Source organism: Ranitomeya imitator, chromosome 9, assembly GCF_032444005.1.
Source record: "Ranitomeya imitator isolate aRanImi1 chromosome 9, aRanImi1.pri, whole genome shotgun sequence".
In the NCBI taxonomy this organism is placed as follows: domain Eukaryota; kingdom Metazoa; phylum Chordata; class Amphibia; order Anura; family Dendrobatidae; genus Ranitomeya; species Ranitomeya imitator.
The window spans coordinates 35,085,688-35,102,547 of NC_091290.1; positions in this window are offsets into that span (position 1 = coordinate 35,085,688).

Genomic DNA, 16,860 nt, shown 5'->3' on the forward strand with positions numbered 1-16,860 from the left:
AGTTTGCTAGAGAGCATTTGGATGATCCAGAGGAGTTTTGGGAGAATGTCCTATGGTCTGATGAAACCAAACTGGAACTGTTTGGTAGAAACACAACTTGTCGTGTTTGGAGGAAAAAGAATACTGAGTTGCATCCATCAAACACCATACCTACTGTAAAGCATGGTGGTGGAAACATCATGTTTTGGGGCTGTTTCTCTGCAAAGGGGCCAGGACGACTGATCCGGATACATGAAAGAATGAATGGGGCCATGTATCGTGAGATTTTGAGTGCAAACCTCCTTCCATCAGCAAGGGCATTGAAGATGAAACGTCGCTGGGTCTTTCAACATGACAATGATCCAAAGCACACCGCCAGGGCAACGAAGGAGTGGCTTCGTCAGAAGCATTTCAAGGTCCTGGAGTGGCCTAGCCAGTCTCCAGATCTCAACCCTATAGAAAACCTTTGGAGGGAGTTGAAAGTCTGTGTTGCCAAGCGAAAAACCAAAAACATCACTGCTCTAGAGGAGATCTGCATGGAGGAATGGGCCAACATACCAACAACAGTGTGTGGCAACCTTGTGAAGACTTACAGAAAACATTTGACCTCTGTCATTGCCAACAAAGGATATATTACAAAGTATTGAGATGAAATTTTGTTTCTGACCAAATACTTATTTTCCACCATAATATTCAAATAAAATGTTAAAAAACAGACAATGTGATTTTCTGGAATTTTTTTTCTCAGTTTGTCTCCCATAGTTGAGGTCTACCTATGATGTAAATTACAGACGCCTCTCATCTTTTTAAGTGGTGGAACTTGCACTATTGCTGACTGACTAAATACTTTTTTGCCCCACTGTATATACCAGGATAGGTGACATATATACCAGGAGAGGGCCCAGGATGGGTGACATATATACCAGGAGAAGGCCCAGGATGGGGGACATATATACCAGGAGATGGCCCAGGATGGGGGACACATATACCAGGATAGGTGACATATATACTGAGTGCCGGCTACTTCCCTCGTACCTGGAACCAAGGCCTCATCACACCCATCCACAAGAGTGGGGACAGGTATGACCCAGCTAACTACAGAGGCATATGCGTCAGCAGCAACCTGGGAAAACTGTTCAACAGTATCCTGAACAAGAGGATCCTCACCTTCCTCACCGAGCACAACGTCCTCAACAAGAGCCAAGCAGGGTTCATGCCGAACCACCGCACCACTGACCACATCTATACTCTGCACAGCCTCATTCAGAGACACGTCTACAATACAAAGAATGGGAAGATATACGCCTGCTTTGTGGACTTTAAAAAGGCTTTTGATTCAGTGTGGCACCCAGGCTTATTCCTGAAACTGCTGGAGAGTGGAATAGGAGGAAAGACCTACGATGTCATCAAAAGCTCCTACACCGAGAACAGCTGCAGCGTGAGTGTGAGCGGCAAAAGAACGGCTTTTTTCCAGCAGAGCCGCGGAGTAAGACAAGGCTGCAGCCTAAGCCCAACGCTCTTCAACATCTACATCAACGAGCTGGCTACCGCCCTGGAATCCTCCTCAGCACCAGGTCTCACCCTCCACGACGCCCAGGTGAAATTCCTGCTGTATGCAGATGACCTGCTGCTGCTGTCACCAACCGAGAAAGGCCTCCAGGACAACCTGAAAATCCTAGAGAAATTCAGCTCCACCTGGGCCCTACCGTTCAACCTAAAGAAAACCAACACCATGGTGTTCCAGAGGAGAAAGAGAAGATCAGACCAACACCCATCATTTATCCTCAACAACTGCGACCTCACAGGAACGGACAAATATACCTACCTGGGCCTAGAGATTCACCGGTCAGGGAACTTCAAACAAGCCATAGAGACCCTGAAAGACAAGGCCTGCAAAACCTTCTATGCCATCCGAAGGACACTCTACCATCTGAAGCCACCAGTGAGGGTCTGGCTAAAAATCTTCGACTCCATCATCGCCCCAATCCTCCTGTATGGCAGCGAAGTCTGGGGTCCTCACACCTACCCAGACTGGTCAAAGTGGGACTCCAGTCCAACAGAAATATTCCACCTGGAATTCTGCAAGCACCTTCTCCAGGTCCATCGGAGCACCTCCAACAGTGCTTGTCGGGCCGAGCTGGGCAGATTCCCTCTACACCTAACAGTTCTAAAGAGGGCGCTGTCATTCCGGGCTCACCTGCATAGGAGCAATCCAAGCTCCCACCACCATAAAGCCCTGATACATGAAGGTGAAACAGAAAAACCAGAACCCCCGGAACAGCCCAGCCAAACCCAACCGGAGCAGAACACCAATCACAACAACCTGACAAAAGCCGGAATTAGGAAGATGGCAGATGAAGGCCAGGAGAGGTATGTCAGTGACTGGAAGAATGATATCATCAGCTCACAGAAACTGACCATGTACTGGAGCCTACAGAGAGACTACAGACTGGCCCCATATCTGGAGAAACTCCCGGACCCCAGAGACCGCCAGATCCTGAGCCGATATAGACTCAGTGCCCACAGTCTGGCCATCGAATGTGGCCGACACAGGCAGAGCTACAAGCCCAGGGAGGAAAGACTGTGCCAACACTGTGATCAGGAGGCCATAGAGGACGAAACCCACTTCCTGCTACACTGCTCCAAATACTCAGCAGTGAGGGACACTCACTTCAGGAGACTCTCACATCTCTTCCCAGACTTCATCACCATGAAGGAGGAAGAGAAAACATATATCTTGCTGGGAGAAGAAGAGAGAGCGGTGGAGATAGCAGCGCGGTATGTGAGCGAATGTCATAGACTACGAGAAAGAGAACTATGATGCCATGGACTATAGCCCCCAACCTGGACCTGCCCCATCCACCTCCCCTATGCCATGGACTATAGCCCCCACCCTGGATCTGCCCCATCCATCTCCCCTATGCCATGGACTATAGCCCCCACCCTGGATCTGCCCCATCCACCTCCCCCCACAGCTCCTACCCAACATCCCCTCAGTCCCTATCCCTATTGCCTCTATACACTTGCTTTGGCAAAACTGATGTGTATTTGGTCCTGCCAATAAAGCTTCTTTGAATCTTGAATCTTGAATCTATACCAGGAGAGGGCCCAGGATGGGTGACATATATACCAGGATAGGTGACATATATACCAGGAGAGGGCCCAGGATGGGTGACATATATACCAGGAGAAGGCCCAGGATGGGGGACATATATACCAGGAGAAGGCCCAGGATGGGGGACATATATACCAGGATAGGTGACATATATACCAGGAGAGGGCCCAGGATGGGTGACATATATACCAGGAGAAGGCCCAGGATGGGGGACATATATACCAGGATAGGTGACATATATACCAGGAGAGGGCCCAGGATGGGTGACATATATACCAGGATAGGTGACATATATACCAGGAGAGGGCCCAGGATGGGTGACATATATACCAGGAGAAGGCCCAGGATGGGGGACATATATACCAGGAGATGGCCCAGGATGGGGGACATATATACCAGGAGAAGGCCCAGGATGGGGGACATATATACCAGGATAGGTGACATATATACCAGGAGAGGGCCCAGGATGGGTGACATATATACCAGGAGAGGGCCCAGGATGGGGGACATATATACCAGGATAGGTGACATATATACCAGGAGAGGGCCCAGGATGGGTGACATATATACCAGGAGAGGGCCCGGGATGGGGGACATATATACCAGGATAGGTGACATATATACCAGGAGAGGGCCCAGGATGGGGGACATATATACCAGGAGAGGGCCCGGGATGGGGGACATATATACCAGGAGATGGCCCAGGATGGGTGACATATATACCAGGATAGGTGACATATATACCAGGAGAGGGCCCAGGATGGGTGACATATATACCAGGATAGGTGACATAAATACCAGGAGATGGCCCAGGATGGGTGACATATATACCAGGAGATGGCCCAGGATGGGTGACATATATACCAGGAGAAGGCCCAGGATGGGTGACATATATACCAGGAGAGGGCCCAGGATGGGTGACATATATACCAGGAGATGGCCCAGGATGGGTGACATATATACCAGGAGAAGGCCCAGGATGGGTGACATATATACCAGGAGAGGGCCCAGGATGGGTGACATATATACCAGGATAGGTGACATATATACCAGGAGAGGGCCCAGGATGGGGGACATATATACCAGGAGATGGCCCAGGATGGGTGACATATATACCAGGAGAGGGCCCAGGATGGGTGACATATATACCAGGAGAGGGCCCAGGATGGGTGACATATATACCAGGATAGGTGACATATATACCAGGAGAGGGCCCAGGATGGGGGACATATATACCAGGAGATGGCCCAGGATGGGTGACATATATACCAGGATAGGTGACATATATACCAGGAGAGGGCCCAGGATGGGTGACATATATACCAGGATAGGTGACATATATACCAGGAGATGGCCCAGGATGGGTGACATATATACCAGGAGAGGGCCCAGGATGGGTGACATATATACCAGGATAGGTGACATATATACCAGGAGAGGGCCCAGGATGGGTGACATATATACCAGGAGATGGCCCAGGATGGGTGACATATATACCAGGATAGGTGACATATATACCAGGAGAGGGCCCAGGATGGGGGACATATATACCTGGATCTGCCCCATCCACCTCCCCCCACAGCTCCTACCCAACATCCCCTCAGTCCCTATCCCTATTGCCTCTATACACTTGCTTTGGCAAAACTGATGTGTATTTGGTCCTGCCAATAAAGCTTCTTTGAATCTTGAATCTTGAATCTATACCAGGAGAGGGCCCAGGATGGGTGACATATATACCAGGATAGGTGACATATATACCAGGAGAGGGCCCAGGATGGGTGACATATATACCAGGATAGGTGACATAAATACCAGGAGATGGCCCAGGATGGGTGACATATATACCAGGAGATGGCCCAGGATGGGTGACATATATACCAGGAGAAGGCCCAGGATGGGTGACATATATACCAGGAGAGGGCCCAGGATGGGTGACATATATACCAGGAGAGGGCCCAGGATGGGTGACATATATACCAGGAGATGGCCCAGGATGGGTGACATATATACCAGGAGAAGGCCCAGGATGGGTGACATATATACCAGGAGAGGGCCCAGGATGGGTGACATATATACCAGGATAGGTGACATATATACCAGGAGAGGGCCCAGGATGGGGGACATATATACCAGGAGATGGCCCAGGATGGGTGACATATATACCAGGAGAGGGCCCAGGATGGGTGACATATATACCAGGAGAGGGCCCAGGATGGGTGACATATATACCAGGATAGGTGACATATATACCAGGAGAGGGCCCAGGATGGGGGACATATATACCAGGATAGGTGACATATATACCAGGAGAGGGCCCAGGATGGGTGACATATATACCAGGATAGGTGACATATATACCAGGAGATGGCCCAGGATGGGTGACATATATACCAGGAGAGGGCCCAGGATGGGTGACATATATACCAGGATAGGTGACATATATACCAGGAGAGGGCCCAGGATGGGTGACATATATACCAGGAGATGGCCCAGGATGGGTGACATATATACCAGGATAGGTGACATATATACCAGGAGAGGGCCCAGGATGGGTGACATATATACCAGGATAGGTGACATATATACCAGGAGATGGCCCAGGATGGGTGACATATATACCAGGAGATGGCCCAGGATGGGTGACCTATATACCAAGAGATGGCCCAGGATGGGTGACATATATACCAGGAGAAGGCCCAGGATGGGTGACATATATACCAGGAGAGGGCCCAGGATGGGGGACATATATACCAGGAGAAGGCCCAGGATGGGGGACATATATACCAGGAGAAGGCCCAGGATGGGGGACATATATACCAGGATAGGTGACATATATGCCAGGAGAGGGCCCAGGATGGGTGACATATATACCAGGAGAAGGCCCAGGATGGGGGACATATATACCAGGATAGGTGACATATATACCAGGAGAGGGCCCAGGATGGGTGACATATATACCAGGAGAAGGCCCAGGATGGGGGACATATATACCAGGAGAAGGCCCAGGATGGGGGACATATATACCAGGATAGGTGACATATATACCAGGAGAGGGCCCAGGATGGGGGACATATATACCAGGAGATGGCCCAGGATGGGGGACATATATACCAGGATAGGTGACATATATACCAGGAGAGGGCCCAGGATGGGTGACATATATACCAGGATAGGTGACATATATACCAGGAGAGGGCCCAGGATGGGTGACATATATACCAGGAGAAGGCCCAGGATGGGGGACATATATACCAGGAGAAGGCCCAGGATGGGGGACATATATACCAGGAGAAGGCCCAGGATGGGGGACATATATACCAGGATAGGTGACATATATACCAGGAGAGGGCCCAGGATGGGGGACATATATACCAGGAGATGGCCCAGGATGGGGGACATATATACCAGGATAGGTGACATATATACCAGGAGAGGGCCCAGGATGGGTGACATATATACCAGGATAGGTGACATATATACCAGGAGAGGGCCCAGGATGGGTGACATATATACCAGGAGAAGGCCCAGGATGGGGGACATATTTACCAGGAGAAGGCCCAGGATGGGGGACATATATACCAGGATAGGTGACATATATACCAGGAGAGGGCCCAGGATGGGTGACATATATACCAGGAGAAGGCCCAGGATGGGGGACATATATACCAGGATAGGTGACATATATACCAGGAGAGGGCCCAGGATGGGTGACATATATACCAGGATAGGTGACATATATACCAGGAGAGGGCCCAGGATGGGTGACATATATACCAGGAGAAGGCCCAGGATGGGGGACATATATACCAGGAGATGGCCCAGGATGGGGGACATATATACCAGGAGAAGGCCCAGGATGGGGGACATATATACCAGGATAGGTGACATATATACCAGGAGAGGGCCCAGGATGGGTGACATATATACCAGGAGAGGGCCCAGGATGGGGGACATATATACCAGGATAGGTGACATATATACCAGGAGAGGGCCCAGGATGGGTGACATATATACCAGGAGAGGGCCCGGGATGGGGGACATATATACCAGGATAGGTGACATATATACCAGGAGAGGGCCCAGGATGGGTGACATATATACCAGGAGAAGGCCCAGGATGGGGGACATATATACCAGGAGAAGGCCCAGGATGGGGGACATATATACCAGGATAGGTGACATATATACCAGGAGAGGGCCCAGGATGGGGGACATATATACCAGGAGAAGGCCCAGGATGGGGGACATATATACCAGGAGAGGGCCCGGGATGGGGGACATATATACCAGGATAGGTGACATATATACCAGGAGAGGGCCCAGGATGGGGGACATATATACCAGGATAGGTGACATATATACCAGGAGAGGGCCCAGGATGGGTGACATATATACCAGGAGAGGGCCCGGGATGGGGGACATATATACCAGGATAGGTGACATATATACCAGGAGAGGGCCCAGGATGGGTGACATATATACCAGGAGAAGGCCCAGGATGGGGGACATATATACCAGGAGAAGGCCCAGGATGGGGGACATATATACCAGGATAGGTGACATATATACCAGGAGAGGGCCCAGGATGGGTGACATATATACCAGGAGAAGGCCCAGGATGGGGGACATATATACCAGGAGATGGCCCAGGATGGGGGACATATATACCAGGATAGGTGACATATATACCAGGAGAGGGCCCAGGATGGGTGACATATATACCAGGATAGGTGACATATATACCAGGAGAGGGCCCAGGATGGGTGACATATATACCAGGAGAAGGCCCAGGATGGGGGACATATATACCAGGATAGGTGACATATATACCAGGAGATGGCCCAGGATGGGTGACATATATACCAGGAGAAGGCCCAGGATGGGGGACATATATACCAGGAGAAGGCCCAGGATGGGGGACATACAGTGCGGCAAAAAAGTATTTAGTCAGTCAGCAATAGTGCAAGTTCCACCACTTAAAAAGATGAGAGGCGTCTGTAATTTACATCATAGGTAGGCCTCAACTATGGGAGACAAACTGAGAAAAAAAAATCCAGAAAATCACATTGTTTGTTTTTTTATCATTTTATTTGCATATTATGGTGGAAAATAAGTATTTGGTCAGAAACAAACAATCAAGATTTCTGGCTCTCACAGACCTGTAACTTCTTCTTTAAGAGTCTCCTCTTTCCTCCACTCATTACCTGTAGTAATGGCACCTGATTAAACTTGTTATCAGTATAAAAAGACACCTGTGCACACCCTCAAACAGTCTGACTCCAAACTCCACTATGGTGAAGACCAAAGAGCTGTCAAAGGACACCAGAAACAAAATTGTAGCCCTGCACCAGGCTGGGAAGACTGAATCTGCAATAGCCAACCAGCTTGGAGTGAAGAAATCAACAGTGGGAGCAATAATTAGAAAATGGAAGACATACAAGACCACTGATAATCTCCCTAGATCTGGGGCTCCACGCAAAATCCCACCCCGTGGGGTCAGAATGATCACAAGAACGGTGAGCAAAAATCCCAGAACCATGCGGGGGGACCTAGTGAATGAACTGCAGAGAGCTGGGACCAATGTAACAAGGCCTACCATAAGTAACACACTACGCCACCATGGACTCAGATCCTGCAGTGCCAGACGTGTCCCACTGCTTAAGCCAGTACATGTCCGGGCCCATCTGAAGTTTGCTAGAGAGCATTTGGATGATCCAGAGGAGTTTTGGGAGAATGTCCTATGGTCTGATGAAACCAAACTGGAACTGTTTGGTAGAAACACAACTTGTCGTGTTTGGAGGAAAAAGAATACTGAGTTGCATCCATCAAACACCATACCTACTGTAAAGCATGGTGGTGGAAACATCATGTTTTGGGGCTGTTTCTCTGCAAAGGGGCCAGGACGACTGATCCGGATACATGAAAGAATGAATGGGGCCATGTATCGTGAGATTTTGAGTGCAAACCTCCTTCCATCAGCAAGGGCATTGAAGATGAAACGTCGCTGGGTCTTTCAACATGACAATGATCCAAAGCACACCGCCAGGGCAACGAAGGAGTGGCTTCGTCAGAAGCATTTCAAGGTCCTGGAGTGGCCTAGCCAGTCTCCAGATCTCAACCCTATAGAAAACCTTTGGAGGGAGTTGAAAGTCTGTGTTGCCAAGCGAAAAACCAAAAACATCACTGCTCTAGAGGAGATCTGCATGGAGGAATGGGCCAACATACCAACAACAGTGTGTGGCAACCTTGTGAAGACTTACAGAAAACATTTGACCTCTGTCATTGCCAACAAAGGATATATTACAAAGTATTGAGATGAAATTTTGTTTCTGACCAAATACTTATTTTCCACCATAATATTCAAATAAAATGTTAAAAAACAGACAATGTGATTTTCTGGAATTTTTTTTCTCAGTTTGTCTCCCATAGTTGAGGTCTACCTATGATGTAAATTACAGACGCCTCTCATCTTTTTAAGTGGTGGAACTTGCACTATTGCTGACTGACTAAATACTTTTTTGCCCCACTGTATATACCAGGATAGGTGACATATATACCAGGAGAGGGCCCAGGATGGGTGACATATATACCAGGAGAAGGCCCAGGATGGGGGACATATATACCAGGAGATGGCCCAGGATGGGGGACACATATACCAGGATAGGTGACATATATACTGAGTGCCGGCTACTTCCCTCGTACCTGGAACCAAGGCCTCATCACACCCATCCACAAGAGTGGGGACAGGTATGACCCAGCTAACTACAGAGGCATATGCGTCAGCAGCAACCTGGGAAAACTGTTCAACAGTATCCTGAACAAGAGGATCCTCACCTTCCTCACCGAGCACAACGTCCTCAACAAGAGCCAAGCAGGGTTCATGCCGAACCACCGCACCACTGACCACATCTATACTCTGCACAGCCTCATTCAGAGACACGTCTACAATACAAAGAATGGGAAGATATACGCCTGCTTTGTGGACTTTAAAAAGGCTTTTGATTCAGTGTGGCACCCAGGCTTATTCCTGAAACTGCTGGAGAGTGGAATAGGAGGAAAGACCTACGATGTCATCAAAAGCTCCTACACCGAGAACAGCTGCAGCGTGAGTGTGAGCGGCAAAAGAACGGCTTTTTTCCAGCAGAGCCGCGGAGTAAGACAAGGCTGCAGCCTAAGCCCAACGCTCTTCAACATCTACATCAACGAGCTGGCTACCGCCCTGGAATCCTCCTCAGCACCAGGTCTCACCCTCCACGACGCCCAGGTGAAATTCCTGCTGTATGCAGATGACCTGCTGCTGCTGTCACCAACCGAGAAAGGCCTCCAGGACAACCTGAAAATCCTAGAGAAATTCAGCTCCACCTGGGCCCTACCGTTCAACCTAAAGAAAACCAACACCATGGTGTTCCAGAGGAGAAAGAGAAGATCAGACCAACACCCATCATTTATCCTCAACAACTGCGACCTCACAGGAACGGACAAATATACCTACCTGGGCCTAGAGATTCACCGGTCAGGGAACTTCAAACAAGCCATAGAGACCCTGAAAGACAAGGCCTGCAAAACCTTCTATGCCATCCGAAGGACACTCTACCATCTGAAGCCACCAGTGAGGGTCTGGCTAAAAATCTTCGACTCCATCATCGCCCCAATCCTCCTGTATGGCAGCGAAGTCTGGGGTCCTCACACCTACCCAGACTGGTCAAAGTGGGACTCCAGTCCAACAGAAATATTCCACCTGGAATTCTGCAAGCACCTTCTCCAGGTCCATCGGAGCACCTCCAACAGTGCTTGTCGGGCCGAGCTGGGCAGATTCCCTCTACACCTAACAGTTCTAAAGAGGGCGCTGTCATTCCGGGCTCACCTGCATAGGAGCAATCCAAGCTCCCACCACCATAAAGCCCTGATACATGAAGGTGAAACAGAAAAACCAGAACCCCCGGAACAGCCCAGCCAAACCCAACCGGAGCAGAACACCAATCACAACAACCTGACAAAAGCCGGAATTAGGAAGATGGCAGATGAAGGCCAGGAGAGGTATGTCAGTGACTGGAAGAATGATATCATCAGCTCACAGAAACTGACCATGTACTGGAGCCTACAGAGAGACTACAGACTGGCCCCATATCTGGAGAAACTCCCGGACCCCAGAGACCGCCAGATCCTGAGCCGATATAGACTCAGTGCCCACAGTCTGGCCATCGAATGTGGCCGACACAGGCAGAGCTACAAGCCCAGGGAGGAAAGACTGTGCCAACACTGTGATCAGGAGGCCATAGAGGACGAAACCCACTTCCTGCTACACTGCTCCAAATACTCAGCAGTGAGGGACACTCACTTCAGGAGACTCTCACATCTCTTCCCAGACTTCATCACCATGAAGGAGGAAGAGAAAACATATATCTTGCTGGGAGAAGAAGAGAGAGCGGTGGAGATAGCAGCGCGGTATGTGAGCGAATGTCATAGACTACGAGAAAGAGAACTATGATGCCATGGACTATAGCCCCCAACCTGGACCTGCCCCATCCACCTCCCCTATGCCATGGACTATAGCCCCCACCCTGGATCTGCCCCATCCATCTCCCCTATGCCATGGACTATAGCCCCCACCCTGGATCTGCCCCATCCACCTCCCCCCACAGCTCCTACCCAACATCCCCTCAGTCCCTATCCCTATTGCCTCTATACACTTGCTTTGGCAAAACTGATGTGTATTTGGTCCTGCCAATAAAGCTTCTTTGAATCTTGAATCTTGAATCTATACCAGGAGAGGGCCCAGGATGGGTGACATATATACCAGGATAGGTGACATATATACCAGGAGAGGGCCCAGGATGGGTGACATATATACCAGGAGAAGGCCCAGGATGGGGGACATATATACCAGGAGAAGGCCCAGGATGGGGGACATATATACCAGGATAGGTGACATATATACCAGGAGAGGGCCCAGGATGGGTGACATATATACCAGGAGAAGGCCCAGGATGGGGGACATATATACCAGGATAGGTGACATATATACCAGGAGAGGGCCCAGGATGGGTGACATATATACCAGGATAGGTGACATATATACCAGGAGAGGGCCCAGGATGGGTGACATATATACCAGGAGAAGGCCCAGGATGGGGGACATATATACCAGGAGATGGCCCAGGATGGGGGACATATATACCAGGAGAAGGCCCAGGATGGGGGACATATATACCAGGATAGGTGACATATATACCAGGAGAGGGCCCAGGATGGGTGACATATATACCAGGAGAGGGCCCAGGATGGGGGACATATATACCAGGATAGGTGACATATATACCAGGAGAGGGCCCAGGATGGGTGACATATATACCAGGAGAGGGCCCGGGATGGGGGACATATATACCAGGATAGGTGACATATATACCAGGAGAGGGCCCAGGATGGGTGACATATATACCAGGAGAAGGCCCAGGATGGGGGACATATATACCAGGAGAAGGCCCAGGATGGGGGACATATATACCAGGAGAAGGCCCAGGATGGGGGACATATTTACCAGGAGAAGGCCCAGGATGGGGGACATATATACCAGGAGAAGGCCCAGGATGGGGGACATATATACCAGGATAGGTGACATATATACCAGGAGAGGGCCCAGGATGGGTGACATATATCCCCGGAGAAGGCCCAGGATGGGTGACATATATACCAGGAGAAGGCCCAGGATGGGGGACATATATACCAGGAGAAGGCCCAGGATGGGGGACATATATACCAGGATAGGTGACATATATACCAGGAGAGGGCCCAGGATGGGTGACATATATCCCCGGAGAAGGCCCAGGATGGGTGACATATATACCAGGAGAAGGCCCAGGATGGGGGACATATATACCAGGAGAAGGCCCAGGATGGGGGACATATATACCAGGATAGGTGACATATATACCAGGAGAGGGCCCAGGATGGGGGACATATATACCAGGATAGGTGACATATATACCAGGAGAGGGCCCAGGATGGGTGACATATATACCAGGAGAGGGCCCGGGATGGGGGACATATATACCAGGAGACGGCCCAGGATGGGGGACATATACAGTATAACAGAAAGGGGCCCAGTATGGGAGACATATATACCTCGAAGATGCCCAGGATGTGGGACATTAGTGCAGGATGGGAGGCATCACTATGTAATGGAGGAGAAGAGGAAACACATATATCCTTATAGGATTTAGAACACTTTACAACACTACAAGGATCCATACATCTGACCAACATGTGTGTGTGTGTGGGGGGGGGGTGCTGCCAGGTCCAAATTTTGTACCGGAGCCCCTCGGACTCTAGTTATGCCACTGATAATCAGCTACATTTGTATACCTTTGTGTAATTTGTAACTGGAGCTAAAGGGTCTTACGAACCAAGCCGGCCGTGTAAGATGTATTGCCTCAGATCAGGGTCGTTATATTTGTCGGGATCTCCAGACTCATGAGCGGATAGACATCATTAATAAATGATCCGGCTGCATCTCAGTCACATCAATCTTCAGTATGTGGATTATCAAAATGTTGCTTTCTGAATATTCACTTTGGACTACAACACATAGCAACGTTTGTCATACTGATTTTGTGAGAATTCATGAAAAAATGGGACATGTAGCACTAGCAAGACATGATGTAGTACACATCTCCGCGAAGCACCGAACAGCAGCATAAGAGCTGGCAGAATTCAGTAGGACGGACCCACTTACATTGTGTTACACCCTTACCATGTATACACAACGTCGCTGTGTCAGGAAAGCTAGCCAAGCAAATGTGCACTTAATGACCCATCTCTTGCCATAAAGATGTCATTTGTTTACCTGTTGTAAATGTCACTATTCTGCATCTGATGTTGTTTTTCTTTTGTTCCTGAGCCTCTCCATTCCAGAGATATAGCTCCATGTTTCTTGTAGAAAAATCTAGCCTTGTTGGCCAAGTGGGCATGGCCTTCATGAGACACCCCCGAGGAGTGTGGAGGACCACACCCCCTTGTAACCAGGCTGTGTTTACATACAAGGAAGAAGGGGCCATATCTCAGGATCAGAGAGGTGGAGAAACAAAAGAAAAATAACGCCGGATTTAGGAAAACAGCTGCATTTACACAAGTAATACAATGACGGTACATATGTATGACAGGTGGCAGGTTCTCTTTACGGTGGGAGAGCAGCCTTCTTTCTCCTCTTTTGCCATCGCTCAGCCCTTGTCGCTTTCCCCACTTTGTGGTAGTCATGGTTGTAGCGCTCATGTTATTATTCCACTTCTGTGGTTATATGAAATGACAAACTACATTCTTCAGATGTGTTCATAGATAAGAGTTTATATACAGTGGCAATACATTGGCTTTCACAGGCTGCATAAAAAAGGGAAAGGTAATGGTCTCCGACATAGAATTTATAGGCCAATAAAGAAAATACCACTGCCAGACTGGGAGAAGGACTAAAGCCGCCTCGTCTCAGGGATGTTTAGAACGTAACATATAGTGATAGAAGATATATTGTATATATAACTATCCGAATGTTTGATCAGATTTGATTGATATACTGCTTTATGCAGAAAGAGCATCAGTGAATCTACAATTAAGATAAATAGTTATTGGATGTATGGATAGACAGATATGAATAAGATAGATAGATAGATAATAGATGATAGATAGATAATAGATAGATAGATAGATAATACATGATAGATAATAGCTAGATAGATAATAGATAGATGATAGATAATAGCTAGATAGATAGATAGATAGATAGATAGATAGATAGATAGATAGATAGACGATAGATAGATAGATAGATAGATAGATAGATAGATAGATAGATAGATAATAGATATTAGATAGATAGATAAATAGATAGATAGATAGATAGATAGATAGATAGATAGATAGATAGATAGATAGACGATAGATAGATAATAGATAGATAGATAATAGATATTAGATAAATAGATAGATAGATATGAGATAGATAGATAGATAGATAGATAGATAGATAGATAGATAGATAGATAATAGATGATTGATAGATTATAGATCAATAGATAGATAATAGATAGATATTAGATATATAGATAATAGATAGACAATAGATAGATAGATAGATAATAGATAGACGATAGATAGATAGATAGATAGATAGATATATGATAGATAGATAGATAATAGATGATTGATAGATAATAGATATTTCCTCAGCAGGACACGGTTTCTAGTCTCCAGTGCTCTGTCTCCTTTTTTTACACTTGCTCCTTTGCGTTTTGTTACCACACACTGCACTTTTTCCATTGCGGCGGCCTTTGAAGCACAGACAGAAGAATGCTCCCAGAGCTGGATTTGAAACTCTTCTCATTCATTGTTGATGAGGATCATCTATGGCCTGGGGCTAAGGCTGTGTAATATACAGGGCAGACATGAGAATAATCTCCCTCTGAAAAGGCAGAGCTTCTTATCAGTGATGATACCCAGAGCCCTATGTGTCTCTTCTTGTGTCTCTTCTCCTGTCCCTCATGGGGAGAGGATTGTGCAACCTCTGAGTCTCTGCAGAGAATAGACTTTTTCGTCCAGTTTTGTCTTTTAATTCCTCGATTTGTAGCTGCCATGTGAACTCTTTATGTCTTTGTATAAGATCTACGCTTGGGTCCACCATGGATTCCGTCACATTTCGTGTATGAATATAAATCATGTGTTCATCTATATATTGATACCCCGGTATGTCATGGTGGCATCAACTTCATTGGTTTGCTCAAAAATTTGCCCAGGTGTGTGATGGTCCTTGAAAAATTAGATCTGCTCCAAAAGTATTAACAGAACCCGTAAATCCCAGATCTGATCACGGTGAATGAACGCTTCCATAAGAAAATATAAATATTTATATAAACTGTGTCATTCATTCAGAACAATGATGACTGATCAATGAAAACCTAAATCATCAACCAACTGATGGGCTGGATTCCAAGTCCCCCCAAAAATCAAAGGTGGATCCAATTGGTGACAATTTTATCAATGTGATCCATAGTGTGTACGGCCCCCACAAACCTTCCCTTTTTGGGGGTTGTCTTCCTGTTCCTCCGCAGTGCACCTGTTGTCATTTGTTTTTTTTTGGACCAAAGCAGGCGACAATGATTCCTATAATTCATTCAATAGATTTTTGGGGTTATATCGTGATGTGCGAGTGTTCGTTTCATTTTTGGAAGCAGTGTATGTGTATATGTTGCGCTACAGAATATGTTGGCGCTACATACATAGCGAGTACTGTATAGGGTTCTGCAGAGCTTCGGTCTGTCTTCTGTCCAGTCATGGGATCTGCACAGCTCTTCTTGGCGGGGAGAGAGCCGAGAATGTATAACCCGCCTTTCCTGGCAGGGATCAGCTCGGCATTGTGTAACTTTTCTTGGAATCTGGAGTTTTCTTCATACCACTCCTTCAATAGTGCAACAGATCTCGTGTACATTTCAGTATTACTAAGGAAGTGCACGTCTTCAATACCTGCATACGTAACCCCACACCTTATATTGTGCACTCCAAGACCTATGCTGAGGTGCAAGGCCGAGAATAAGGCCGAGAAGGGGTTACATGACACTTTGCTGAGTGTGCGGAGCATATTCGCTCTGAGTCATCCTGTGGGGGGGCTATTCTTCCTGCCGCGCCCCATGATTCACAATTACCACAATGTGTCAGAGGCCGCAGAACAAAGAATGGCTGCAGAAATCTAAAGGGATTCCCATTCACGAAATTTCATGCTTCTT